This window comes from Gorilla gorilla, chromosome 3 (genome assembly GCF_029281585.2).
Source record: "Gorilla gorilla gorilla isolate KB3781 chromosome 3, NHGRI_mGorGor1-v2.1_pri, whole genome shotgun sequence".
Lineage (NCBI taxonomy): Eukaryota > Metazoa > Chordata > Mammalia > Primates > Hominidae > Gorilla > Gorilla gorilla.
In genome coordinates, this window is record NC_073227.2 from 158,077,859 (window position 1) to 158,105,436 (window position 27,578).

General features: G+C 32.9%; 1 long non-coding RNA gene across 8 annotated transcripts in view; it reads right to left on the reverse strand.

Annotated features, from left to right (window-relative positions):
- LOC115934336 (uncharacterized) overlaps positions 1-27,578 on the reverse strand; it is a 1,028,101-nt gene that overhangs the window by 991,026 nt on the left and 9,497 nt on the right. The gene's annotated exons all lie outside the window — the stretch shown is intronic.

The following is a 27,578-nucleotide window of genomic DNA, read 5'->3' on the forward strand; positions in this document are numbered from 1 at the left end:
AAGAAGCAAACTCTCTGTTAAGCCCTTTTATAAAGGCATTAATTCATTCATGATGACAGAGCTCTCATGACGTAAACACCCCCAAAAAGGCCCCACCTTCTAAAACTGTTGCATTGGGGATTAAGTTTCCAAGACACGAATTTTAGCATTAGACATAGCATTATATAATTAGGAAGATTAGCACTTCTAATTTAGGTAGATGAGTTGAAAATACATTTTTCTTAATTTGTCAATTGTTTCCTGACTTTGCTCACAGTGGGCTTTTTTTTTTCTATATTTTTTACCCAGAAGTTGACATTTATATAAGAAAAATTAAACATCTGTTGACATTTTGACTTTTGTATAAGAAAATTTAGCAATATTTTTCTTTATGGATTCCAAATATCAAATCATAATTGGAAAAACCGTCTCCAAGTTTATAAATGAATTTACACATATTCTCTACGTGTAAGGAAATTAAACATATTTCTCTCTACTACATTCATTATTTCACTTGTTTGCACTGAACTATCTCTTCTAGAAAATTTATGTTTTTAATATTGAAATCTTGATATATATCCTGATATGAGTATATGTAAGGAGACATTCAAACTTCACATTTATCTGAATGATTCAGATTTCCCATTAGTAATTTTTTAACAGTGCACCTTTATTATAATTTGAGGGACCATATTTATTATATATTACATTCTTGTGTCTATTTGGGTTTATATGTGAACTTTTTGCTCAACTTTTCTGTCCTATCTATGAATCAATACAATGCTATATTAATTTTGAAGCTTGAAGATATATTTTAATAATTGATAAAGCTGTTTCAATTTGCCCTCTGGACTCCGCCACTGCGTTTTTCTCTGTTTGTTTGTTTGTTTTATTTTGTTGTCTGTTTGGGTTTTTTTTACTCTAGGTTCCTCTTGCTGCTTATGGAGAACAATCTTGATGTCAGAGTTCCTAACAGTTTGTGATTTTGATAACTATGCTGAATACGTTTCTCTCTAACATAATATTTTTTTCTTATATTCATTTTTTCAATATAATCTTGCCTCATATACACTTTTTACTAAGGACATTTTTAAAAAGTAGTGGGAACAGGGACAATTGTTGGAGACAGACATTTTACTCCTTGCCAGATGCTTTCCATTCCTAATAAAGCTTAGTAAGATCCATGATTAGTAAAACACCTCAAGGGAATAAGAAAAGAAAATAGCTATTTTCCCAAAGATCTTAGGATTAGAGAAGCTGGGCATATTTCCAGCTTTCTCCACTTATCTCTTTTGGCTCCATTGCAGCAAAATATCTTCCCTTAAACACAACCATGCCTGAAGGAGAAAAGTTAGTTAACCCTTTGATCTTCGTATCTTTGAACCAATTTAGCGTACTATGGAATCATGGATAACTCTGGTAATAGTCAAACTGCTTTGACATGTTAGCCAAACATTCACCCACAGAATCTCTCTCACCGGCCAGGCATCATTCATATTATTCAGAGACATTTTGGGAAAAAGTCTTATTATATAACATGCTAGCACTGAAAATTCTATGTGTCACCTAAGTACTTCTGTCTCTATACTCACAAGGAATATTGTCCAAGTATGAAATCCATTCTAAAATTCTGTACTCTGAAAACAATTTTTAAAAAGAAATATATATATATACACACACACACATATATATATACACATATATGTACATATATACACATATATATGTACACACACACACGAGTGTGTTTCACAAGTCTTCAGTCTGCATGTTTGGGTCAAAGAAATCCCCAGCCTTTGTAAATTTTAGGTATCACAAACTTCCATTTCAGAGAGAATGGAGTTGAATGAGTCTTCTGACCCATTAACATTTCTAACACTAACACCTCATGTACTTATGTCAAAAAACACTTTTAGCTCCTGTTTTGCTTACCCACTACATTCCTTATTGAGTGCTTATTGCTTTCAGCCTCTGTTGGAAACTCAGGCATGTCTACTTCTTTAGTTAAAACTAATGGAATTCCAGAATCTAATGGAGAAATGTCCACTTCACCATTTTGAACTATATTTTTTTAAATGCAGTCTGCTAAGCTATCCCAAAAGAAATAATAGTCACATTCCATTGAAAATCCATATAAGGTCTTTGCTTAAATGGTCTGAGTAAAGTCCTAGCATTCTAGTATCATTTCCTTTTCCAAGTTTTGTTGTTGTGTTGTTGTTCTTAATTCCCCCACATCAACCTAATATTTAGGTTTTGAGTCTTTGTGCTAGTCCATATTCTGACCCCAACCTTTGAGGTAGATGGAAAGATTGATGGAAAGATGTCAACTGAGAAATATAAGTGATATAATTCTCTTACATGGAAACTACCAAAACAACCATAAGAATTGGGAACAATACAACATCTTCCCACATGAAGTTTCAGGCTTTCCAAGTCCCTGGTTCCCTGTGAGGACCGATTATTTCTGCAGAAAATTCTTCTGGCCATAAGAAATGTGCCTTGCTATTCTGAAAATAAATTTGTTCCTGTGACCTCTTCAAAAAACCTTGGCTACTAACGTGGTATAAATAGCTAATAAAAATAATCTCAGTGCATTTTTAAATTTTTCTTTGACACTGACTGAATTTGCATTATTAGTCTCCTAGGCACTCCAAGGGTCTACATTTGTTTAAGGAAGTAATTTGCCTAAAAATTTACAGGTAAGACCAAATCCAGATTTATAAGTCAGTTTCTATCTTTACACATGCTGCCATTCTGCCTGTATGTTGTTCTTAACTCCTACAGAACTGCATTTACCTCATTAAGCTTTGAAGTTTCACCTCAAATTATATTGACAGAGGTACAGAAGTAGGTACAGAGCTTACTGTTCATCTATTAAAAGGTCATGAAAGAAATTACTTTAATATATCAGTATTTAGAATTCTTGTTTCTCCTTCAGACACAACAGTTTCTCATGGACAGAGTAGATTGTGCAAGTAGCCACATTTTCTATTTTGTTTTGGCTTCAGGAGATTCAGAGTGAAATTCAAGATCACACTTCATAATGGATATAGAATTCTGGCTTCATTCTGATGAAATTTTCCTTGGAGTTGCCAATTTAAAATTTTTATTTTACAGTATTTTATAAGAACAACAATCAATAACTAACATATAATTGATAATGTAATTAATAATATCCAATATTATTATGTTTTACATGAACTACCTTATTTCACTCTCATTTTTTAAATGAGGTATTAACCATTCTTTTCCTAGTCAGTGGAACTAAAGATATTCAATCTTCTTTAAGGCTGTGACTTGGAAGCTCTATATAACTTCTGCTAGCATCCAATTGGAATCAATCTAGCTCTGCAAAGACAAGCTAGGGATATAGATTATAGATAAGTAGCTTTCTATGTGTATGGCTAAAACTAAGGAGGAGAAATCAAACTTCAAGGGATAGCAGACTCTATAAGCACTTCTTAGGACAAAATTGAGAGGAAGGAACAAAGCACCTAAATTGCTATTTGTTTAAACATGAGGCAATTAGGCCTAAATTATCTAATTAGACAATTTAGATTGCTCATATGCACTGATAAGTTATCTATTTTTCTCAAGTTGTTCCATATATAAAGATTGAATTATGCTTTATTTATCAATCTTTATATAAGAATATGCTATGGCATAAAGGACTGAAAATTGCTTAGACATAATACGATTTATTTGGAGAACATTCTACACCTAATTTAAAATAACCTCATAGCCAACCATGCCCTTTGACAGTGATTTTAGCTTCCTTTCCCATCAAAATGTACATAGGTGCTGTTTACTGATTGATACTGAATATTATTTATTACTTCCTCTTTTACTGAGGAGATGTTAAACACTGAATTTTACTGGATTGGCTATCCTAGCCCATAGCACATAATTTAACTTTTATTCATCTAGTAATAAATTTGGTGAATCATTTGTGTCATGAAACTGTTTTCAATAAATACACTGAAATTAATCTGTACTAACCTCAGTATTTGAGTAATTCTGAAATAACTTACAACTATAGATCACTAACTATTAAAATTTAAAATCTCTCTGTATTGATAAGATTTTCTTTGTAATATTATCCCAATCAACAAAATATTTATTAGGTACTAGGGTATTTTCTTTTTTATGTGTCTAAGATTATTTTAATTTCTAAATAAATACAAAAACAGCAGGAACCATGGCCTCCTCCCACAAGATACCTAAACACTGAAGCTTACTGGGAAGATATACCAACTTACAAAGGTGATTTGATGCATTTGTCCATGTTGAGGATGGGGATAAGGCAATTTATAAAGGAAAAAATTGTTTATCATTTATCACGTCCCTGTAACTGGAAGTCTGAAGTCTTATAATTGATCTAAATCAATTTTCTATTTATAAATAAATAAACAGAACTTTAAGAAGATTAAATTACATCATTTCAAACATGTATTAATTAATTAAGAATACATCTATATGATAATTTAACAATATGTATTGAGCACCTGTATATCAAAACCTGGAGTAGGCATTGGAGATAGTGTAGTAAGTAAAGTAGGTAAAGTCTCTGTTTTCATGCAGTGTAGTCTAGTGAGAAGGGTGAAACTAATCAATTAAATACACATGGATATAATTAAAAGTATTATTAGTACTACAGAGAAAATGAACAGGGAGTTACTACAATATGTAAGTAGATGATCTCATCAAGGCTGTAGGATCAAGCAAATCTACTATGAGAAAGTAGGCTATTATCTGATATATGAAGGATGAACAGATACTAGCTACTTATTATTAATTCTATGGTGCACTTTTTTGTCATGTTTTAACATTTTAAATTCAATAAACAACAATCAGTGAAGCATCCTTAATTGGTAACAAACCTGTCTGCCTGCTTTCTTTCCTTCTTTCCCGCCTTCCTTCCTCCTTTCCAAGCAGTACATAAAACATTATAGTTAAACTACAGTAAAATATTATTACACATCTAATAAAACAGATTAAAATAATAATAATAATAATAATAGCAAATGCTGGCAAGGATACAGAGAAACTTGATGAATAATAGGTTGCTGGTGGGACTGGAAGGTAAAATGATACATACACTCTGGAAAACATCTTTCCAGTTTCTTATAAAGCTAAACATGTCTCAACCATATGACCCAGCCACTGCACTTTCAGAGATCATAAATGCTCACAGTTCAAATGTTATTTGTAATATTCTAAAAATAGAGACATTTCAGATGTCCTTCAATAGGTGAACTGTTAAACTCTGCTACAACTATACTACGAAATACTACTCAGCAATAAAATGGAACAAACTATTGAAACACACAGGAATTTGAATGAATCTCAAGAGATTTACACTGAGTAAAAAAAAAAAAAAAAAATAGCCAGCCTCATAAGGTAACTTACTGAGCACATGTAGCCACCAGATTTTAGTTTCTAACACTATTCTTCAAGAAGAGGAATCTCCTTAGATAAATGGCTATTTCTAGGACTGAGGAAGTAAATATATAAGATGAGCCTGGAGCATCTTGTTTGGACAGAAAATGAGGATGCCTCAACAACAAAAACAATCCCACATTCACTTGAAAGTGACATAAGAGCTAACTAAAGAGCCACCAGGGTCCAAAGCTGGAAGAATTGGAGCAATAAAATAAAATAGTATTGAATTATAACAAAAAATATAAAATAAGCATTCATAAATTTATACCGATATAAAGTGATAAAATTAATGAATAAATGGAGGAGAAGAGGGAAACCACTTGGTCAGAAGAATTCCAAATAATTATGTAGGCACTCCACCTTCAAGGAGGTAAAGCATAACTCCACACTTCTTAAGTATGGACTACTCATAGTGGCTTCCTTCCGAAGAGTACAGTTTTGAAAAGGAAACAAAAAAACTTTATAGTGGAAGAATCTGACAAACATTATCTCAGCTAGATGATCAAAGAAATAGCAACAGTGTCATATTCATAGCGTATCTCTTGATAAGATGTGATGAAAATAAAAATGACACTTTTACCTTTGTGGTCTTTCTCCCCAAAACTGGTAATCTCAGTCTAATCATGGGGGAAAACATCAGACAATCCAGTTGAGAGATATTCTTCACAATATCCAACACTACCTTCAAGACCATCAAAACAAATACATCTTGAGACTGTCATAGCCAAGACAAACCTAAGGAGACTTGACAACTAAATATAATATAATATGGTATTCTAGATGGGATCCCGGAAAAGAAAAAAAAATGTTATGTAAACACTAAGAAAATATGAATAAAACATCTAATTTAATGCTAATGTATCAATATTTCTTTCATTCATTACAGCAATTGTACCATACTAATATAAGATGCTAACTGTCAGGAAACTGAATATATTAGAACTCTTTGATTCATTTTCATGGTTTTTCTGTATATGTAAAACTGTCCTAAAAAATAAAAAGACTATCACCAAAGAAAGAAAAAAAGAGAAAAAAATTAAAGAGTTTAAACAAATTCCATTTATATAAAATTCTTTAAAAAATGACAATATCATAGAGATAGAGAACAATTAGTAGTTGCCTGGAATTATGAAGAGAGGTGGCTTTAGCTATAAAAGGGTTCACAAAGGATCCTTATGATGGAATTTTTCTGTATGTTGGCTGTGGTGATAGTGACACAACCCTACAAATATGATCAAATTGTATAGGTATAAATACACACACAGAAATTAATTCAAATATAACATAAAAATTGAATAATAGATTATATCAATGCTAATTTCTTGGTTGTTATGTAGTGCTATAATCATTCACAATTTTAACACTGGAGGGAGCTGAGTGAAGGGTTGACTAGCTATCTCTATATTATTTGTTACAAATTCACAGGTATCTACAATTATATCAGACTAAAAAATTAACTAAAACATTATTGTATTTGCAATCACAGTGACTTAATGGTGTACAGTAGTTGAAGTGGGATAGGTATGTCTGGTTGTGAAGATCTTCACAGACAGGAAGAATATCACATGCAAAAGATGTGACATAAAAGAGATCATGTAGTATTCACTGAACAAACATAACAAACAGCCCATGAGGCTTGGGCTTCAGAGTCTAAAAAAATAGTGGTTCAATATGAAGGTGGTAGGGGTAGACACTGACCACATCCTGTGGAGCGTCTGAGGACACATCACAGGTTTTGTTCTTAATTTTAATTATCTTTGCAAGCCAGAAATTGGGAGTGGTTGATAAATAACAACTCTTTAGTAGATTCAACCAAGGATTCATTGATATTTTAGAAATGCCTGTGCTACTTAGAAATTCCTATTCTAAGATTAATTGCATGTGCTCCTTGAATAGATTTGCCTAGATTTACATCACAGGTCTATATCTTTAATGGATATTTGACCTTGAGCCAATTGGTTAACACTTGTAAATCTCACCTTCGCATTTTATATTTACACAGACTTGCCTACCTACTTATCACCAAACTCTCAGTATGTGGCAAGGATTAAGCAAAATAATCCATGTGTATCATTTAGCATAATGTTTGTTACTTATTAAGCTTCATACAGGTTAGTCATTGATTTCTGTTTAATACAGACTCTTAAAAAATTATACAACTAATACAGATTAATTAGGTAAAATATCAGAAAGATGAAATAAAATTTAAAATACCAGTTACAGCACCCTGCATCCATAATCACTGTTAAATTCTATGTTCCAGTTAAACCCAATTATGAGAAAAGAGGCTGGTGAGGGAATAACTGAATCTGCCATGTCAGTCTTCCTCATGAAACATAAAGGCCCAGAATAACACTTTTCCATTGCTGAAAGTCGAAAACAATGAAGAGCCTGATAAATATTGGCTAAACAGATGGATAAATTAAATTTCATACATCATGGCCTCCATTTACCGAATAAAGTAGTAGGCAAAGTTTTCAACAAAAGAGGAGTGATTAAGAGTCAAAGAGAAAGACAGAGGGTTTGAGGAAACTGGTGAATCTTTAATATACAGTTACAGAGATTAAATACATAAAATACACATTAAAAGGATTAATGCTGAAAAAAACGTTGAAGTTTCAGCAGAAAGTGAGGACCATACAGGTGAAGTACCACAGAGTGAAATTTTTCTGTAACTTTCTCTCTAGTTATAACCCAGGATTAAAAGAAGAGAAGAGAAAAGCATAGCTGCATTGAGCTTGTTGTAAGAGTTGGCAGATCAGGGATGGTGAGAGGAAAAGGATAGATATGCAGGAGTTGATTAAAGGGTGGATTTCACATAAAAATAGAGCAGAGAGTTGGGGTAGAATAGATTGTATGGTTGAAAAAATGTGGAATCATTGATAATATTGATGTATATAAACAGTCATTATAATAGGACGAAGGTAGTGAAAGAATAGAAAGTTAGAATGCTATCATTGGAAAATAGCATATTCAAATTGTTCTATACATCATCTTTCAACAGGACAATGGTCAGGTTAAGGTCAAAATTAGATGCACTTTGTTCACTTTATTATCTTCACATCTTGTCAGTTTTTTGTCCTGTTTCACATATTAAATGAACTATTTGTATCTAGGCCAAATTGTAAATATAGAAATAATTGGGATGGACATAATAATCCTCTTATACATTTTTAATGTTTATTTCATCATTTGAAATGTTGACAGAATGTTCCATAATATATAAACATATGTATATAGTACTATTTCATCAAATGTGTAAAAAAGTAAATATAAATATATTGGGAGTACAAACCACAAAATCTTTTAAGTATTGATTGCATGCTAAGAAGAGATTTGAGATTACTATTCAAAAGGAGGAAAATACTGAAGTCAGTAGGTAATAATCAGAAATTCATATGATAATATATATATTAAAGAAGAATAAAGTTGGAGATATAGAATAGTTTTTGGAAATTAACATCGATTTCCAAGTTGATCTTACATAATTATTCAGTGAACATCTAAGATTTCTTTAATTAAGAGAGAACATAATTTTTAAAAATGTTTAAAAGGCAAAATGATATAAAAAGCAAGCCTGAGCAATATATTAAACAAAACAAAAACAAGAAAATTTTTAAAAACCAAGTAAATAAACAACCCTTAGGGAAAGCATTTACTCCCTCTGAATCTCAATTTCTTCATGTGTAAGTGAAAATGATTGGTTTCTATTTCTAGTCAGAATACATTTTTTCCAAAAATTTTTTGAAACAACATAGGAAGTTAAGTTTAATAAAATGATTCTATTATAACTTAAGGATAATTTGAATAAAGGGAAGAAGAATGAAAAAATATTAGGTGAAGCCAGGGAAAAAATCTTCCTTATCTATAAGAATATTCAGATCAATTTTTTGAAATATGAAATTATTTATGAGTCACACGGCATACAAGTGCCACACGGCATACAAGTGCAAAAAAAATGTGTTTTCTATGGAACATGTGAAAAAGAAAAGGGACATGAGGCCTTGGTAGCTAAAGAATTGATGTTCCCTAGATGAACCCCGCATGACTGAAGCTGATATTAATACAAGAAAAAAGTGAAGGTCTTGGGAAGATGCCTTTGGTACTTCTTACTCTCATACACAGAAATGTCACAATTCTTTAAAACAAAACAAAGGTCACTGATGTAGTAACTCATCTGCAGAGGAAAGGAATCAAACGTGCAATGCAGCAATAGTGCCAATAGGAGAAAGATTCAGATCGAATGGCCAGATAAGTCACTAGTTTTAACCAAAAGAAATTTGCTGTAAGAGATTGAGTTCAGTCTTCTATGTTTTACAAAGTTGGTCAAAGGAATAAACCACTTCTGAACATATAATCACTGGCTATTTTTATTTAACTCATATAGAAAGAGAAAGACTTTTCAAGTGGCTAAAATTCCAATGTTCAATCTTGTGTATGAGACATTACTTTTTTCAATGCCTTTCATTCTTTGCTCTACTTGTTGAAGTTTAATTTTTTGTTTATATGGATTGTTTAAAAGCAATGTATGTATAAGGCAGTGTGTGGCAAACAGATTAAATTGCTTAAATTATACCCCTTTCTCCTTGATGTCTTTGGAAATGGTGATTGTAGAAAAAATCTGCATAATAATATTTATGAGCATTTTGAGTACCATTTATATTAATAAATAAATAGAGTTGAAAAAAGGAAAGGTATTATGAGACCAATATGTATATAAAGGTGTGACCATTGTAAAACTTTATGGGTTAATATCTGAGTATAACATTTTATAATGTTTTCTGTTATTTGTCACTTTTTTCAGATTTTCACTTGTAATAACGATTTTGCCCAGCTAAATACTATATTAGTTTCAGAATGATTTACTTAATATTACTTTATGTACATGATATGCGGCTATAATATCCTCTTATTTAAAAGAAGGACCTTCATTATCAATGAGCACGTCTACAGCATTTTTCTAAAGTGCCTCTACTTGTTTGTCTAACTATGAACTTGTGGTTATAGTCTAATTATCAACTTTATTTGAATAAACTAAATTCTGTAAGTGTCCTCAATTATTTTACTCCATTTTTTTCTTTTTCCTAATTATATATTAAAAAATAGGACTACAGATTCTGACAATTTCTCAGAGTAGCTATTCAAAGGTAGCCAGCAGATGTCTCTCTTAGACTCATCCAATCAACAGAATGTGCTCCTTTCTCTTTGGGCTATTACAGTTGTAAAGTTACTCATCAGGTACCTGTTCCCCAAGGTACTGTCAGTGTAATTTAAACAGACTACTAAATGTTAAGATGATCTAACTCCAAAGCAAGAGAAAAAATTGTTTGTTTGTACGTTTTTGTCTTTAGAGATATAACTGCCTGGTTCAAGAAGAAAACTATGAGACATCATGAGGTTTAATGTTTAAAAGTAATGATACCTAAGGCACAATAATCTTAAGATTGACATTTGGGGAGAAATGAACATTAGGTCTAACAAGGAAGTATACAATAAATGCCAACAATATGTGTAACACTGTACTGTATTTGCATACATCCATTTAGCATGTTTCTAATTTATGAAATTCTGATTTATTAAAGAATTTTAAAGTGTAAAGACTGAAATTATGTATTTATTCAGTTATGTGTATGTACAACATAAGAAAGTTAAAATTTAAAGGCACCCAAATGATGGTCAATTTTTCCCCTTTATACATGTCTCTACCACTTCAAGGAGGCAAAGTGATTTACCACATATGCTCTCTTTGCACTTATGCCATGTCATGAATTGTGATACAACTCAACAAATGACAATTACTATTCATAAAATTATTGAAACTATAAGGCTCAGTTTGCAAATTTTATAAACTTCCTATACATCATTCTCTTTAAGGTTTAGTCACTCTTGTTTTTAATCACTGGCTATATATCCCTTGAATAAGCTTTTGTACACACAACCTTAAAATCTGACAGCTAAATATGCATGTACATTTCCAGAAGTGGAAAATAACAATTTTTCTTGATATAAACACTATAGTTATCTTAAAACTGACTCTGATATTTAGATTTGAGTTGGACTGTTCTATTTGTTGGCTTTAGTAGCCGTTTTTAATCATTTGCCCAAACTTAGTTTATTGTCGTCTATTACTCCTGTGTTTTTAGTAAAATTTCATATTAATCTTACAGGTAAAATTTGCTTCATTCAACTTTGTTATTTTATATTCAAATTATTTATAAACACACTTATGACACTTTATAAATCACACAGGTAATCTATACTTATGGAAAATGTTAAAGCACATACAGTTTGCTTTTCTCCCATTGCTATCTGTCATTTCCCCAGTTCCTTTTTGCACAGAAAGCTTTTGAGACCAGTTTTTATCAAGATATTAGATGAACTGAAACACATGCGATCTTCTGTTTGACACAAATAATAGAATACCACATTGTGGAAAACCAAAATTAACAATCACACAAATTTGGTTAAGTCCAAATCTTTACCTACTCTGTGCAAACAGATTAGCATCTGGACATGACCGGGATGAAACACACAATCATGCTCATGAGTCTCACCTCACCAAACTCAAGTGAGCCCTTAATTATCCCTGGCAAACTTACAACTTTTCCTAAGCTACTCACTTTCCTAACCCTGAGGGTGATTATTTCATTCATCTTTCTGCTCTTTACATCTTCAAAATCTCCTTCACTCAGCGTATCATTTCACTTTGTTTCACTGATAAGACAAAAATAATCAGAAGAGACAATCAGCAACCTTTAATAACCACATCTATACTCGTCACATATACTCGCCTTCATTCCTATTATTCTGCACTCTTAGCAATGACCAGCTGCTCATTCTTATACTAGATGACATTCTGTTTTGTCTACTCATGCACTAGACTCGGGTAAGTCTTCTCCTTTTCCACTATATTGCTAATTGATTTCTATTAGATTATTCTCATGATGTTATTTCTATTATTTAAAGCACAATTGTTTAAGCAAGCAATCTCTCTTGTTGCTATTTTCCTCTCCAACCATTAGCACATTCATCTCCTTCATTCATAATGAAGCTATTTCTTCCGAAGTTCACCCTCCCCTTCTCTTCTGAATCCGATTATATATGGTTATTATTTGTGATTGTTCAGTAGACATTAGAAAAAAATCTACAATCAAGATGATTTGTCAAATTGATTATTTAAGTAATAAATGTCTTTATTATTATTTGATATTTCTTCAGTAAAGAACTAAAATAATGTTTGTTATAACTATCCTCATATTTTCTGTAAGTTTTGCTTCATGGTCTTTGATGCCATGTTCTTTTCTGCATAGTTATTCATGAATGATGTTCATAATTATCTATCATATAGTATTAGTTTGCTAGGGCTACTATAACAAAGTACCAACAACTGGTTGGTTTAAATGATAGAAATTTGCTTTTCCACAGTTTTGGAGGCTGAAAGTCCAAGATCAAGGTGTCAGCGGAGTTAATGTACTCTGAGGCTTCCTTCCCTTCTCTCTTTGGCTTGTAGTTGCTAAGCAGCTAGACTGTAAGCTAAAGAGAGAAAAGAAAGTCCCTGTGACTTCATGTGGTCTTTCCTCTGTGTGTGCCCCTGTGTTCATCTCCTATTCTTATAAGGAAAACATTCATTTTGGATTTGGGCCCTCTGTAAAGACTTCGTTTAACCTTAATTACCTATTTTAAGGTCCTATTGTCAAATAACAGTCACATTTTGAAGTACTGTGGGTTAGAACTAAAACATATGAATTTTGAGGGGACACAATTCTGCCTCTATACAACCCCTTTATAAACTTTCCCCTCTGCCTGTTTAGTTTAGTCATAAAATTCTCTTTGCTTGGGTGAATGTACTCTTTTCTGTCAAGTTGATTTCTCCCTACTAGGGATCTAGCTTTTCACCCCGTCTCTCCTCTGCCAAAGCTTATTTGTTGCTATTTGCTCCTCTTGATGGTTCTATGGGATAAAATTAAAGACAGTAACTTCCCACACTTTTCATTTGGTCCACAGAAAACCTTTAGATTATTTGTCTGAATACATTCAGAGAGTAGAAGCTGATTCCTAAGCATCAGTAAGACTTTGTTGCCGAATTATCAAAGCATTTAGTCAATCTGTCTCTTTTGTCCTGTACATTTCCAGAAGAACAGAAAACTCAAATCAAACCATCACTTCCAAAGAATCTTGAGGAAGTTCTACTCACTTTGCTTAAGTTTAGAGGTAACCCACCTCTCCTGGAAGGTATGATGGAATTTTTAGAATTCCATTTACAGCCCACTTCCCTCTAAAAGAAAGTTATTTTAATGAATCAAATCTTTGTCTCATCCCTATGTCCAACTTTTGCAATTCTTACTGCAGTGATAGCAGTGATTGTGGGCATAGCTGTGGACAGAAAAAAATGATAGTAGATAAAACAAATTGTAGATATGTATGTAATATTTTATTATTTGGGAAAAAACAGAAATTAAATGTGATAAAATCTTAATTGACAGTAATTCTGGAGATAGAATATATATGTTTGTATTTCAGTCTTTGTTCTTTACTCTATTTTAAATTTTTCCAACAAAAATAGAAATAAAAGATTGTTATTAGGTTGGTGCAAATTTAATTGCATTTTTGCATTGTTGAAATTTGCCATTTGATATTGGAATACACTTTTCTTTTTTTTGAGATGGAGTCTCGCTCTGTCACCCAGGATGGAGTGCAGTGGCGTGATCTCGGTTCACTGCAAGCTCTGCCTCCTGGGTTCACGCCATTCTCCTGCCTCAGCCTCCCGAGTAGCTGGGACTACAGGTGACCGCCACCACACCCAGCTAATTTTTTGTATTTTTTTAGTGGAGATGGGGTTTCACCATGTTAGTCAGGATGGTCTTTATCTCCTGACCTCATGATCCGCCCACCTCAGCCTCCCAAAGTGCTGGGATTACAGGCGTGAGCCACCGCGCCCGGCCTGCAATACATTCTTAAATAAATGTGGTTATCTTATACATCATTTTAATGGGAAGTTCTCACTTAATTTTTTTGCTAATGACATTACTTGCTATTTGTGTTTATTTTAGACTGCAAAAGTATTAAACGGATTAGTCTACAGATGTTAGAAAAAAGTAAATTTGAGCAATTTTCTTATTCAAGTTCAAAAATCGGTTGTAAAACAGTGGAGACAACATGCAACATCAATAATTCATTTAGCCCAGGAACTGCTAAGGAAGTACAGGGCAGTGGTATTCAAGAAGTTTTGCAAAGGAGATGACGGCTTTGAAGATGGAGTGTTTTTCCATTGTCAATTTCCGATGCTGGCCATTGGAAATTGACAATGACCAATTGAGAGCATTCATCAAAGCTGATCCTCTTAAAACTACACAGGAAGTTGCCGAAGAACTCAACTTTGACCATTGTGTGGTTGTTCAGTATTTGAAACAAATTAGAAAAGTGAAAAAGCTTCGTTAGTGGGTGCCCCATGAGGTGAGCAAAAATCAAAAACATTGTTGAAGTGTCATCTTCTCTTACTCTACATCACAAAAATGAACCATTTCTTGATCAGATTGTGACATGTGATGAAAAGTGAATTTTATATGACAACTGGCGAAGACCAGCTGAGTGGTTGGACCGAGAAGAACTTCCAAAGCACTTCCCAAAGTCAAACTTGCACCAAAAAAAGGTCATGGTCACTGTTTGGTGGTCTACTGCCAGTCTGATCCACTACAGCTTTCTGAATCCCAGCAAAAACCATTATATCTTAAAAACCGATGAGATGCACCAAAAACTGCAACACTCGCAGCCAGCACTGGTTAATAGAAATGGGCCCATTCTTCACGACAATGCCCAACTACACATCACACAACCAACACTTTAAAAGTTGAATGAATTGGGCTACAAAGTTTTACCTCATCTGCCATATTCACCTGACCTCTTGCCAACTGACTACCACTTCTTCAAGCATCTTAACAACTTTTTGCAGGGAAAACGCTTCCACAACCAGCAGGATGCAGAAAATGCTTTCCAAGAGTTCGTAGAATCTTGAAGCATGGATTTTTATGCTACAGGAATAAACGAACTTATTTCTCATTGGCAAAAATGTGTTGATTGTATTGGTTCCTATTTTGATTAATAAAGCTGTGTTTGAGCCTAGTTATGATTTAAAATTCATGGTCCAAAACTGCAATTACTTTTGCACCAAACTAATAGTTCAGGTCAGCATTTCTCTTACCAACTTGTGTGTTCTTTACAAATGGTTTAGTAAACCTGTATCTCTACATGAAACCCACTACCTTATAATAGAAAGTGGCATTCATAGTAGTAAATTTTGTTACTAAAATTATGTAGATAAATTTTTACTTTTTCTTTCTTGCTTCTTTTCTCAAACCATCAATTAAAAGAGAGAACAAAATGATTTCTCCACCTTCTACTCCTTACCCAGTACAAATACTCTGGGGTACTAAAGATGCATGTGCATTTGTCATGATTCTCCTGAGAAACATAACCAATAGCATACATAAGGATATAATGAGATTTATTATAAGAAATTGGCTCACATGATTATAGAGGCTAAGTCTCATGAATTGCTGTCTAAAAGACGGAGGCCCAGGAAAGCTACTGTAATTCTGTCTGAGTCTTAAGGCCTGTAAACAACTGGAGCTGATTATATAAGACCCATCCCAAGTTCAATGGCCTGAAAACCAAGAGCCTGATTTCCAAGGACAGAAAAAGATGGATGCCCCAGCTCAGTTAGAGAGCACATTCATCTACCTCGCTACTGTATTGAGGCTCTCAATAAATCAGATGATGCCCACCTAGATGGGTGAGGGTGATATTCTTTACTCAGTTTACCAATTTAAATGTCAGCTTTTTCCAGACACACCCTTATAGACACACCCAGAAATAATGTTGTATCAGCCACCTGGGAATTCCTTAGCCCAGTTAAGTCAGCACATAAAATTAGCTACCATGTAATATAAACTCCTTTTGACAGTGTCATTCTTTGACACTTTAAACCATAGGACGGAAATTAGTACCTTTTCAAAATAATAGAAAGTTTTTCACCATCCCTCAGGACAAACTGTTCTAGTCTATGCTGTGTTATGTTATGTTATGCTATTCTAATATTTCTTTATTCAATCAAAAATTATAATTGAGTACTTATGTTGTACCTAATACTATTATATGCACAAAAATAATAGCAGTAAAAAAAAAGACCATATTCCTTTTCTCAGAGAGCTTATCTTTCAATTATTCAGTTCAGTCTGTCTTTATATATTTTGTCATATAGCTTCTGCCAATTCTTGGGCTCAAAAGTAGACAGGCTCATTAAAACTAAAATCATGCAATCTAACAGGTGATTTGAGGTGCTCCTTCCAGTTGGGTAATTAGGTCCTGAGATATTTGAATTAATGTTAAGACAGTGAGCATGGTGGCTTATGCCTGTAATCCCAGAACTTTGGGAGGTCAAGGTAGGTGGACAGCTTGAGTCCAGGAGATTGAGCCCAGCCTGAGCAACATGGTGAAACCCCATCTCTACTAAAAAGACAAAAATATTAAATTAGCCGGTCATAGTGGTGCACACCTATAGTCCCAGCTACTCAGGAAAATGAGGTGGGAGAATCACCTGAGCCCAGGAGGTCGAGACTGCAGTGAGCCAAGATCATGCAACTGCACTCCAGCCTGGGTGATAGGAGTGAGACCCTGCCTCAAAAAAAAAAAAAGTATGTATGTGTCTGTATGTGTATATATATATATACACACACATACACACACATATGTGTGTGTATAAATATATGCATATATTATATATATATATATAAAGACAGCTGTTTATAAAAACTGTGATAGGAGACCCTGTCTCAAAATATAGACGTGTGTGTTCATATATGTGTGTGCGTGTGTATGTGTGTGTGTGTGTATATATATACGTATATATGTGTATATATACGTATATATATGTATATATATACGTATATATATGTGTATATATACGTATATATATGTGTATATATATATGTATGTATATATATGTGTATATATATATGTATGTATATATATGTGTATATATATATGTATGTATATATATGTGTATATATATGTATGTATATATATGTGTATATATATATGTATGTATATATATGTGTATATATATATGTATGTATATATATATATGTATATATAAAGACAGCTGTTCGTAAAAATTGTACTTCAAGAGCAGTATTTAACTTCCTGGGAGAGTGGAAGTGAGACCTGGCAGAACCATATCTCTAGACAAAATGGTACACCGAAATGAAAGGATAAGAACTGGATATCAGAGAACATTCAGGGACTGTATTACGGATATACAGATACAGTGTGTGTCTGTGTGGTCCCAAGGGCAGAATGCAAGGTCTCATGAAACAAGACTAACAACTTTGTTAGTTCAATGCTGAAAGATAAGCTGTTGCCCTCTTTCAATGATGCAAAATGAATTTCTTAAGCTAAAGTTGTCAAGCACACAAAAATCAAGTCCAGGCCAAAGCTAAAGCCTGATAAAGTCACAGTGAACCACTTTTAGATTCAAACACTTTATTATTTACTTTATTACTTTACCAAGCAAAAAAGATTAGCAAGAGGTGCCAGCTTCCTATGCTTTGTTGTAAAACAAAAAACAACACTAAAACAAAACAGTACACCTTGGTGTAAGTAGCAGGATGCCCTGTTGCTATTTCTAACTCTAGACTGCGACTAAGTGAACTTATGTTTCTGAAATTCTTTTCTGAGTGTAGCACTCCAGAAGTTTCACCAAAATTCAGGAGGCGATGAGAAATTGTTTTATAATAACAAGGAGATAACGCAAGGTGAGTGGGAAACGGCCCTGTAGAAGCTCCCTGCATGCATTCCATCCTCTTATGTTCCAGGAGCCTCATAAGGCATTCTGCTAAGACTCAGGTTAGCTGTGGTTCAAATCTTTGTTTGTGTGACCTTTATGGATACACAAGGTTGCCAGGGTGCCATGGTGGAATCATTCTCCTATAGGGCCATGACTAAAAACACTGTAAGGCATTGAACTTGCTTAATGTGTTTCTTTTCTATTTTTATCTCTATAGATATCTTTAACATGCTAAGAGAAATATCAGATCAACTTTCATTAGTTGTGCTATGTCAGTTTTAATCTAAAAGATAATGCATAAAACAGTATTCCTCACACTCCACTCTATTACATGTCATTGTTAATAGACCCCCCTCACCCCACTATTCAGAATGACATGCTTTTATCCATGTGTAACTGAATATGAGCTTCACTTCATCAAACACTTTTTCACTCATTCCAGGTGAGTAACAGATATTCATTGTCCACCGTATTATTCGTGTTGCTATTGCCCTGCCTCAAACACAATTCCTAAAAATGACTACAGAAATTCCAGATAGCTAGTTTTTTCCATATATGAAAAATTTTTAGCTAGGCTTATTACCTAATATTGTATTCTCTGCCTCCTTTTAAGGAATCAAATAGCTTTGCAGTACTTAAAGTATTATCCAAAACTGATTACTCATCATGGGTTTTAGTGCCTGGTGGTCTGGTAATTACCGATATATTTTTAAAAGACTTTAAAACTAAATTAAAACTTGAACCATGCAATTATGCACAATGCATATTGTAAGGACAGCTAATGAACTCTATCATTTTGCTGCTAACAGCTGTTTCCTCCTCATAAATTCTGTTCATAGATTCCATTCATACTACCACACAAAATAAAAACAGGAAGTTAGAGGAGAGCAATAGAACAATATAAACATTTTCTTTTTCTTGTAGAAGCTGGATCACTCTCTAATGACAAATCAAAAACAACCAAATAATTTAGATATATTTGAAAAATAATGCACAGTTCTTGACAACAGACAGAGGAAGAAATAAGAAAAGGAGAGAAGGAGGAGGAGAAGTAACAATGAAAAGAGGGGTAAAGAAAGAAAGAAAGGGAAGCAGAGGAGAAGGTGAAAAAGAAGGAAGAGAATAATAAATTTTAACATATTAAGAATAATGATTCAGATTTAATGATGTACACATTTGTCCATTTTTACTTCCCATATTTATTAAAGAACTAAAACATTAACAAATGAAGTTGCAGTCTCTTTGTGTATCTTTACAATCACATTCCTCATCTTTGCTTCACATAAATATTCTCAGTTTATATGATATCCTTGCTCTCACTTGAATAAGTTTACCATGTATGTATCCATAAGTTTGCTTTTGTATATTACTAATGTATTATTGTAATCATACAAATGTTATCATTACAATAAATATTGACAAGCTCTCTTTTTTTCTTCTTTAATAATATTTTGGCAATTTTTTAAACTTTAGTATATATTTAACAAAGAGTTTGATGAGATTCTATGATACAATGAATGAATAAAATTGCTTGGCCAAAATCTTTGTAATGCTAAGTTTTGTCACCCACAAGCACAGTATATATCTTTAATTATTTAGCATACTTTTATTTCCTTTAAAAGGTTTATAAACTTTATCCAGAAATATGGATAAAGATTTCCTTTGTTAGATTTATCCTTGTATAGTATTTCTTACTATGGTTATTAATATATTTTTCATTAAATTTTCTTTTTCTCTTGTAAGTTTTGCTTTATTTTGTCAAAATTATACACATAGTAAAATTGAGTATATTAAAATTGCCTCCACACTTTTTCTAAAAATTAAACAAGTCAACACTTGTTAACATCTGATTATATCTTTTTAAAAATAGGCAACAGAAGCCTGATGAATCTGAAAATAAAAATGGAGTTGGTCAAACCACCAAAGTAGCAACTGGGAATGACAGCGTGAAAATGAAATGCAAAAATATCCACAATTTCATGGAAATACGCTTCCTCCCCCAAAAGCCAACTTATTCTTATCACTTCAAGCAGCATGTTTTACACTGAGTGGCAACCTGAATAGATGCAGCTGGGAATGACCAGTGAAATTAGGAAAATTTCTCACAGGAGCTGAATTAATAGCAATGAAAAAACTTGTGAGCAGACCTAAAAGATCTAATATTGCTATCTTAGTATATTCCCCTGAAAATTTTAGGAATATCAAGCTAAGTCTCTCTTATAAAAGAAAACAGATCACATAGAGACCAAATACTGAGCACAAAATTGAAATTGAGCAGGGCCAAAATATTAGACGTTAGATTTTGTGGGAGTAGATCACAGATAGCAAGTGATTTAAAAAAACAAAAAGTTTGAAAATGTGCCCAAGCTAATCTTCCCAGAAAACCCACATCATTTAAACATCAAATACTGCAAAAAAATAAAATAAATAAAATCTAACTCCATGCAAGTGTATTCCAAGAAAAAAAAAGATAAAAAGAAACTAGAGGGTGTTTTAATAAATAACGGAAAAACACCAGAAACACACAACAAAAAAGAAGATGAAAGCATTGATTTAATACATATAAGTGAGGGAAAAATAAATTATAAAAAGTTATGCAAACATTGAAAGAGCAGCTAAAGTTAGAAATAAAAAACTTCAGAACTGTTTGCCTAGGCAAATGGAAGATACAAAACAAAACCTCTCAGACACCAGTAGTTACTGGGGTTGAAATTGGAGGGTGGAGTACAAAGCAAAAAAAACAATAGATACCACAGTTAAAAAAAAAAAAAAGCAGAGGAAAAGCAAAAGATGGAAAGGGGAAATGCATAAAGATATTGGAGAAATGAAAAAGCAGAAGAAAGAAGAAAAGTATTTTTAAAATCAAATACGATTAAAGAGTACATATATTTGAAAGTGATAGTAATAAAACACAAGCTCTGGTCAAGGTGTAATAATAAGGAACAAACTTATAATCCCATCTGAAACAACCAAAAGACAAGACAAAAAGAAAAGAAAAAAAGCAATAGTTTTTAAGACACTTAATACCAGACAGAAGTGATACCCGAAAGAAGGAAAGCGAACCGGAGGAATCTTACATTTATTTCAGCTTATTGCCTTGAGAAAGGTTCCAGCCTTGGCACAGAGTCCTGAAGACTCCCTGAGTTGAGGAAGCTTAGTAGAGGCCCTGGGGCGGACTAAGTGGCTATAATTTGCAGAAGAAAGTACCAGAGAGGAGAAAACTGCACAGGGAGAAAATTCTGGCTGTCTACAGAGTCTCCTCTGAGTACTCAGCAAAGTACTGAGCATCACATGCATGTGAGGAAACTACTTTAGAATTGTGGGAAAGATCATTCAATAAAATTAGAGGAAACAGTGCCTGGTACTCACAAAGGGCAGTAAATATCCAGACTGGACAATTTCAGGATATACAGGGCATTCGATGGAATACTCAGGAGACTCTTACCTCAGTAATGGGTAATATTAGCCTTATAGTAAACACTGCTATGGAGTCACCTAACAAATCAAAAATAAAAAATAGACCAAAGTGGATTCAACTGTTTCAAATAAATTAATCAAAAACATGTATAGGAAATCAAATCTATACAGCACCATTTGAATGTAGAATTCAAATTGTCTGGCATCCAGTCTAAGAAACAGATGTAGTAAGAAAAAGAAAACTATGACCTATAATGAGGATAAAAAACAATTAATGAAAACTGACAGAGAAGTGACACAGATGCTAGAACTTTTGAAAAATACAATTAAAGCCATTACTCTATTTCATATGTCTAAAATTATGAAAAATAGAGAAATGAAGGATATTTTTAAAATCAAGCAACTTTTTAAATACATACATGGAATTTTTAAGATAGTGCTCAAGAAGACAACAAAGCATAATAGAATTTTATCCAACTAGTTGCTAATTAGATCACAGTATGATTAGTATGTCATTACTTTCATATAAAATTAATTTTCTGACATACAAAAAAGTACAAATAATATAACAAATACATATTCTTCACTAAACTAATGAAATAAACACAAATATTTTGAATCTCCTTGTGTACTCCTCAGATTGCTTCTTTCCTGTATTTATCCACCTAAGAGATGAAGCTCCCCAATTTGGTGTTTATTTTTTCCATGCACAGATCCTCATGTTTGCTATATTTTATATATCCATAGTGCACACATACATATACACACGTATTTTTCATCTATTCAGTCAACAAATATTAAGTGGTATATACTATTACATTAAGTGCATGTATTATTCTAGCTACTAGAAATAGGACAAAGGACAAAACACAGACCAAAATCCTTCTTCTCATAAAGATAGCATTTTAGTAAGTTAGGCAGTGAGCAAAATAAATTTCTAAAATATATAATATGTTAGATGAGGTAAGAGATAAAAGGAAAATGTGGTCCGTGTCAAGTTTCACAGACAATGTATTGTTTCTTGAGTAAGTAGTTAAAGGAAATGAAGGATTGAAAATATACTGGATATATATAAAGAACAGTAAAAAAATAAATATAGAAAGGAGGAGAGGAGCAGAAAATGAAATCAGAGAGACAAAAGAGTCTAGAGGAGTGTACAGATTTGGACTGGCTGGAGGCATTCATAACAACTTATTAACAACTCTTTGTCAGATGGTAACCAGTTGGTAGAATTTTATGCAGAGAATAGGCATAATATCATTGATATTTTAATCAAAAAATCCTGGTATGTTGAAAATAGACTAGATTTATTTTGTTTTTGTTTTGTTTTTCAGTGGTGGGCTTGATAGAAGGCAGGAAGTTCACTTGTGAGGCTGTTAAAATAATCCAGGTGAAAGATAATGATGGCATAGGTCAAGATTTTAGTTCTGAGCTATTGGAAAGAGAACTATCATTAGCAGAAACAAACAAGCAAACAAATCTATTAAAAGAGCATGTTTGGAGGCAGTGGCAGCAGAATGATCAGGAGCTCAGTTTCGAACACAGTAAATTAAATATGTATATTATAATATCAGGCAAAGATACCAAGGGTACAGTTGTATATATGAGGCTGGACTGCAGGGGAAAGAAGATTGTAAATATAAAATTTGGAAGCATTACCATATAAATGACCCTGAATGGGCTTCAAGAGAATTAGCATGATAGTAAGGAGAAGTGGTCCAAATACAGTCATGCATCATTAAATAATGACACACTCTGAGAAATGCATCCTCAGGCTATTTTGTTGTTGTGTGAACATCACACAGGGTTCTTGCACAAAGCTAGATTGTATAGCCTACTGCTCACCTAGGTTGTATGATATAGCCTGTTGCTCCTAGGCTAAAAACCTATTGCAGCATGTTACTGCACTGAATACTGTAGGTAATTGTATTACGATGGTAAGTATTTGTGTATCTAAATATAGCAAAGGTAATGGGTTGCACAATGACATTGTGGTGGTTATGGTGTCACTAGATGATAGAAATTTTTCAGCTCCATTATAATTTTATGTGTCCATCATTTTATGTACAGCCCATTATTGATCAAAATGTCATTATAAGGTGCACTAACTCCCAGTGAGCAACAACAATGGGATTGTGAGATGAGGAGAAACCAGTTATGGGATTGGGATTATCCTTTGAGAAAGAAGGAAAACCAGGAGAGTGTGATGTCCTCAGAGTAACAAATATGACAAATGCTAACAGATCAAGTAAAATAGGACTGAGAAATAACCATGGAATTCTCTTATTGGAAGTCATTGGTGACCTCGATAAGAACCATTTTGGTTAGGTAGTAACAATGAAGTCTTGCTGGTAGGAGTTCAGTAGAGAATAGTGGAAGAAAAACTGGGAATCATGGATATAGACAAGGAGATAAGTGGAGCAGTATTTGAGAAATTCAAGGTTAAGAGGCCATTTAAAAATGTGAGAAACAACAGCATGTCTATATATTTATAGGAAAGTTCCAGTAGAAAGGGAATGGTTGAGCGAAAAAAAAATCACTAAAACAAAGACTTTGGAAGATAGGGAGAAGATCTAGTTCATAAGTATGAAGGTGAAAGACATGCAGAGGAAGAAGTTGAAAATATGAGTTCAAATGCAAGTAGGTTATTAGAAATTGTAGTGGGGGTTGTAGAAAGTCTCTTCTGATTGCCTCCTTCTTCTCAGTGAACTAGGTAGTAAGGTATTTTATTAAGACACCCCTAGAAAATTAATACAGTAAATCATAGTGAGATCAAAGCTGTGGCAATACTGGAGCGTTAGCCACAAAGACAGGAAGTAATGGCTGGAGAGCCCAATGACTGAGTGTTAGACTTGTGAGTGGAGATATTGGTGAAGATCATTAGATAAAAGAACTGACAGGAACTGAGATGCCAGAAAATGGCAGATAATGGGTTGTCTTTTAAATCATCAAGAACTATGACAGCACCAGTATTGGAGAAAGTGATGGGAAATCAGAAAGTAAAAGATTAAGTTAATACTGGGAACTGATCAGAGAGCTTTTACATGTCAGGTAGGAGCAAAAATAGAGGAATGGCTAGCATGATCTGATGATACAAGATTTAAAGCTAATATCATTATGTATGTTTAAACCTTTATTCAACTGGTGTCATCTATATGTATTCTTAGAATTGGATTTTTATGTAGCCTTATAGTTGACATTTATCCACACAGGTATATGTTCATTAATTTCTACTGCATAATATTCCATCATATACCTATGGAAAAATGTATTTATCCATTCCCCTGTTAATAGATGTTTAGTTTTTTCCAATTCTTGATATTGCAAACAAAGCTGTCTTCCATTTACTTTTGTTTTTATCTTGCTATACTTATAGTTATGTCTCAATTATTTAAAAATTAAGCCTATTATCTTTTTGTGATAAGTCCTTTTGGAAATTGTATATTAGTAACACCTATAAATAGTATTTTTTTTAATATTAATCTAATATGAAATTTTTTTATCATAACTATCTCATATTTCTACATTTTTACAAGTACTATTATTATTTTACTATTTGAGTTTAATACTTAGCTCACATTTTCTTATTTTCTTAATTTTTAAAAAATATACTTGAAATTGTAAATGTCTATGGCTTTTGCTGCATTTCACAAGTATTAATAAGTGTACTATCATACATTCTTTCCATTCAGTTATTTATATTTTTAAATGATCAGTGAGCTCTACTTTGAATTCTACTTAAACTCATAACTTGAAGAATGTTACATAAGTTCAATTTAATGCGTTCTTTTGCCCCTTACATCCCACTTCTTCCTCTGAGCTTTATTTCTCCATTGTTAAAATTCATCTTCTCTTAATTCTTTTAGCAATGTTAAAGCCTCTCTTAAAAAATAATTTTAAGTAATTACTGAATTACAGATATTTAGATATAAGATTATGAGGTCTGACTAATGAATTATTTTTATTATTAATGACTTCTTTTATCTGTAATAAAGTCTATACATTAATATTTTTATGCAATTAATACTTGGGTCAACTTTTCTTATTTCTTGAATTTCAAAATTTCTTAGTCATTACGTTTTAGGTATGATTATTTTAAATAAAATGTTGTTATTTTATCAAAGCTAATATTTCCCGTATTTAAATAGGTAGATTTATATTTAGATTTAGTTCAACCATCTTATTTTGTGCTTTGTATTTCTGGTCCTCATGGTTTCTTTTCCTTGTTTTTAATTCCATTTTTACTTCTCTAAAATTACTAGAAATTTTTTATATAATTTTTTTCACTTTACAATTTAAAATGTTACATTTCATATTTTTTGTACTTATAAGCTTTTTTAACCTTTTTATAGAAATATATTAGTCTCCCTTGTACCGCTTCACAAATTTTCAGAATGTGAACATGCTCACGGAATCTGTCCCAAGATAAAGAAGCAGAATATCATGAATATTCCAGGAAACACTTTGTGTGCCCTACAGTTACTAACACCATCTGCTTAAATTTCTCTGTAGTATGTAAGGTAGTTTTCTTAGAGCCACCTCTCAGGTCACTAATTCTCTGGTTAGCTCTTCCTAACCTTCTTAGTCTGCTCATTGAGTATGACAGACAATGGTATGCATCTATGTGAATGCTCCATGGGGTGCCTAGATTAAACATTTTCCCTGGGTATGTTTGTGAGGGTGTTTGCAAATGAAATTAGAATTTAAGATGGTGGATTGAGTAAAATAGATTACCTTTCCCAACATGGTTGGGTATCATTCAATCCTCTGAGGGCTTGAATAGAACAGAAGTTAAAGAAAGGAGGAATCTACCCCCCCTTTTTTTTTCTGCCACACTGTTCGAACTGGGACATCTCATGTCATCTTCCGCCCTTGAACTAGGATTCATATCATCGACTTCCCCAGTTCTCAGGCCTTCAGACTCGGCCTACATTACACAACTCGCTTTCCTAGGTCTCCAGTTTGCAGACAGCAGATCATGGGACTTCTCAGTTTCTATAATTACATGAGCCAATTCCTCATAATAAATATAAATAATATACAACAATATGTATATTATAAAATATATATATAATTCTATTTTGTTATCCCATCAATAAACTTCAGCATATTTAGTTAGAAGTTTTTCTCTGATTATCATATTTATAATACTTTAATGCCTAATTCTGTTTATTTCCATCTACTAAGATTCTAATCATATCATGTAATCCAGTTGTGTGAGCTAATTTTCAGCATTAACTTTTTTCTTTTTCTCTGATTTTATTATTTCAATTTTCTTATTACTGATGAGGGTATATGGATTACAACAGTCCTGGAATGATTTTAGACAGAAAAAAAATTAAATGTGGACATGTTTTGGCCCCAGGGCTTTGATTTTTTATACGTGCCTTCCCTTCTTCCCTCCTTTATACCTAGGACCCTAGGCAGAGCAAAAATTTTAAGGCCAAATCTCTTTGTAGGTATGTAAAGTTTTTCTAGGTCACTTTTCATAAATGGAGAATCTCTATGAAAAGATTTTCATGCATATTTTTATGCAGGATTAGAAAATTCAGTTTACCCACCTGCAACAGCCTGAGGCTGTCTCTCTGGTCTTCCTGTGTGAATGACAAGCCTACACTCAGCCTTTCATGCCTAAATACAGGGTAAAAATTACTGTGGGCTGCAGTGCCATCGGCTCTCACCATGTTGACTTTTATTATATTTTGTGCTCTTTGAATCTTTCCTTTATTCTTTGGTGTTTAGTTAGATCTTACTTTGAAGGTTCTGTTTCATCTATGATCTCATGTTCATAGCAGAAGGGAAACTATCTGAATCAGGTCATCATGGTTTTTAATAAAAGAAAGCAGTGTAAATACTTAACCAAGTTCTCCTATTAAAAACAACCAGCAGTTGGACTCCC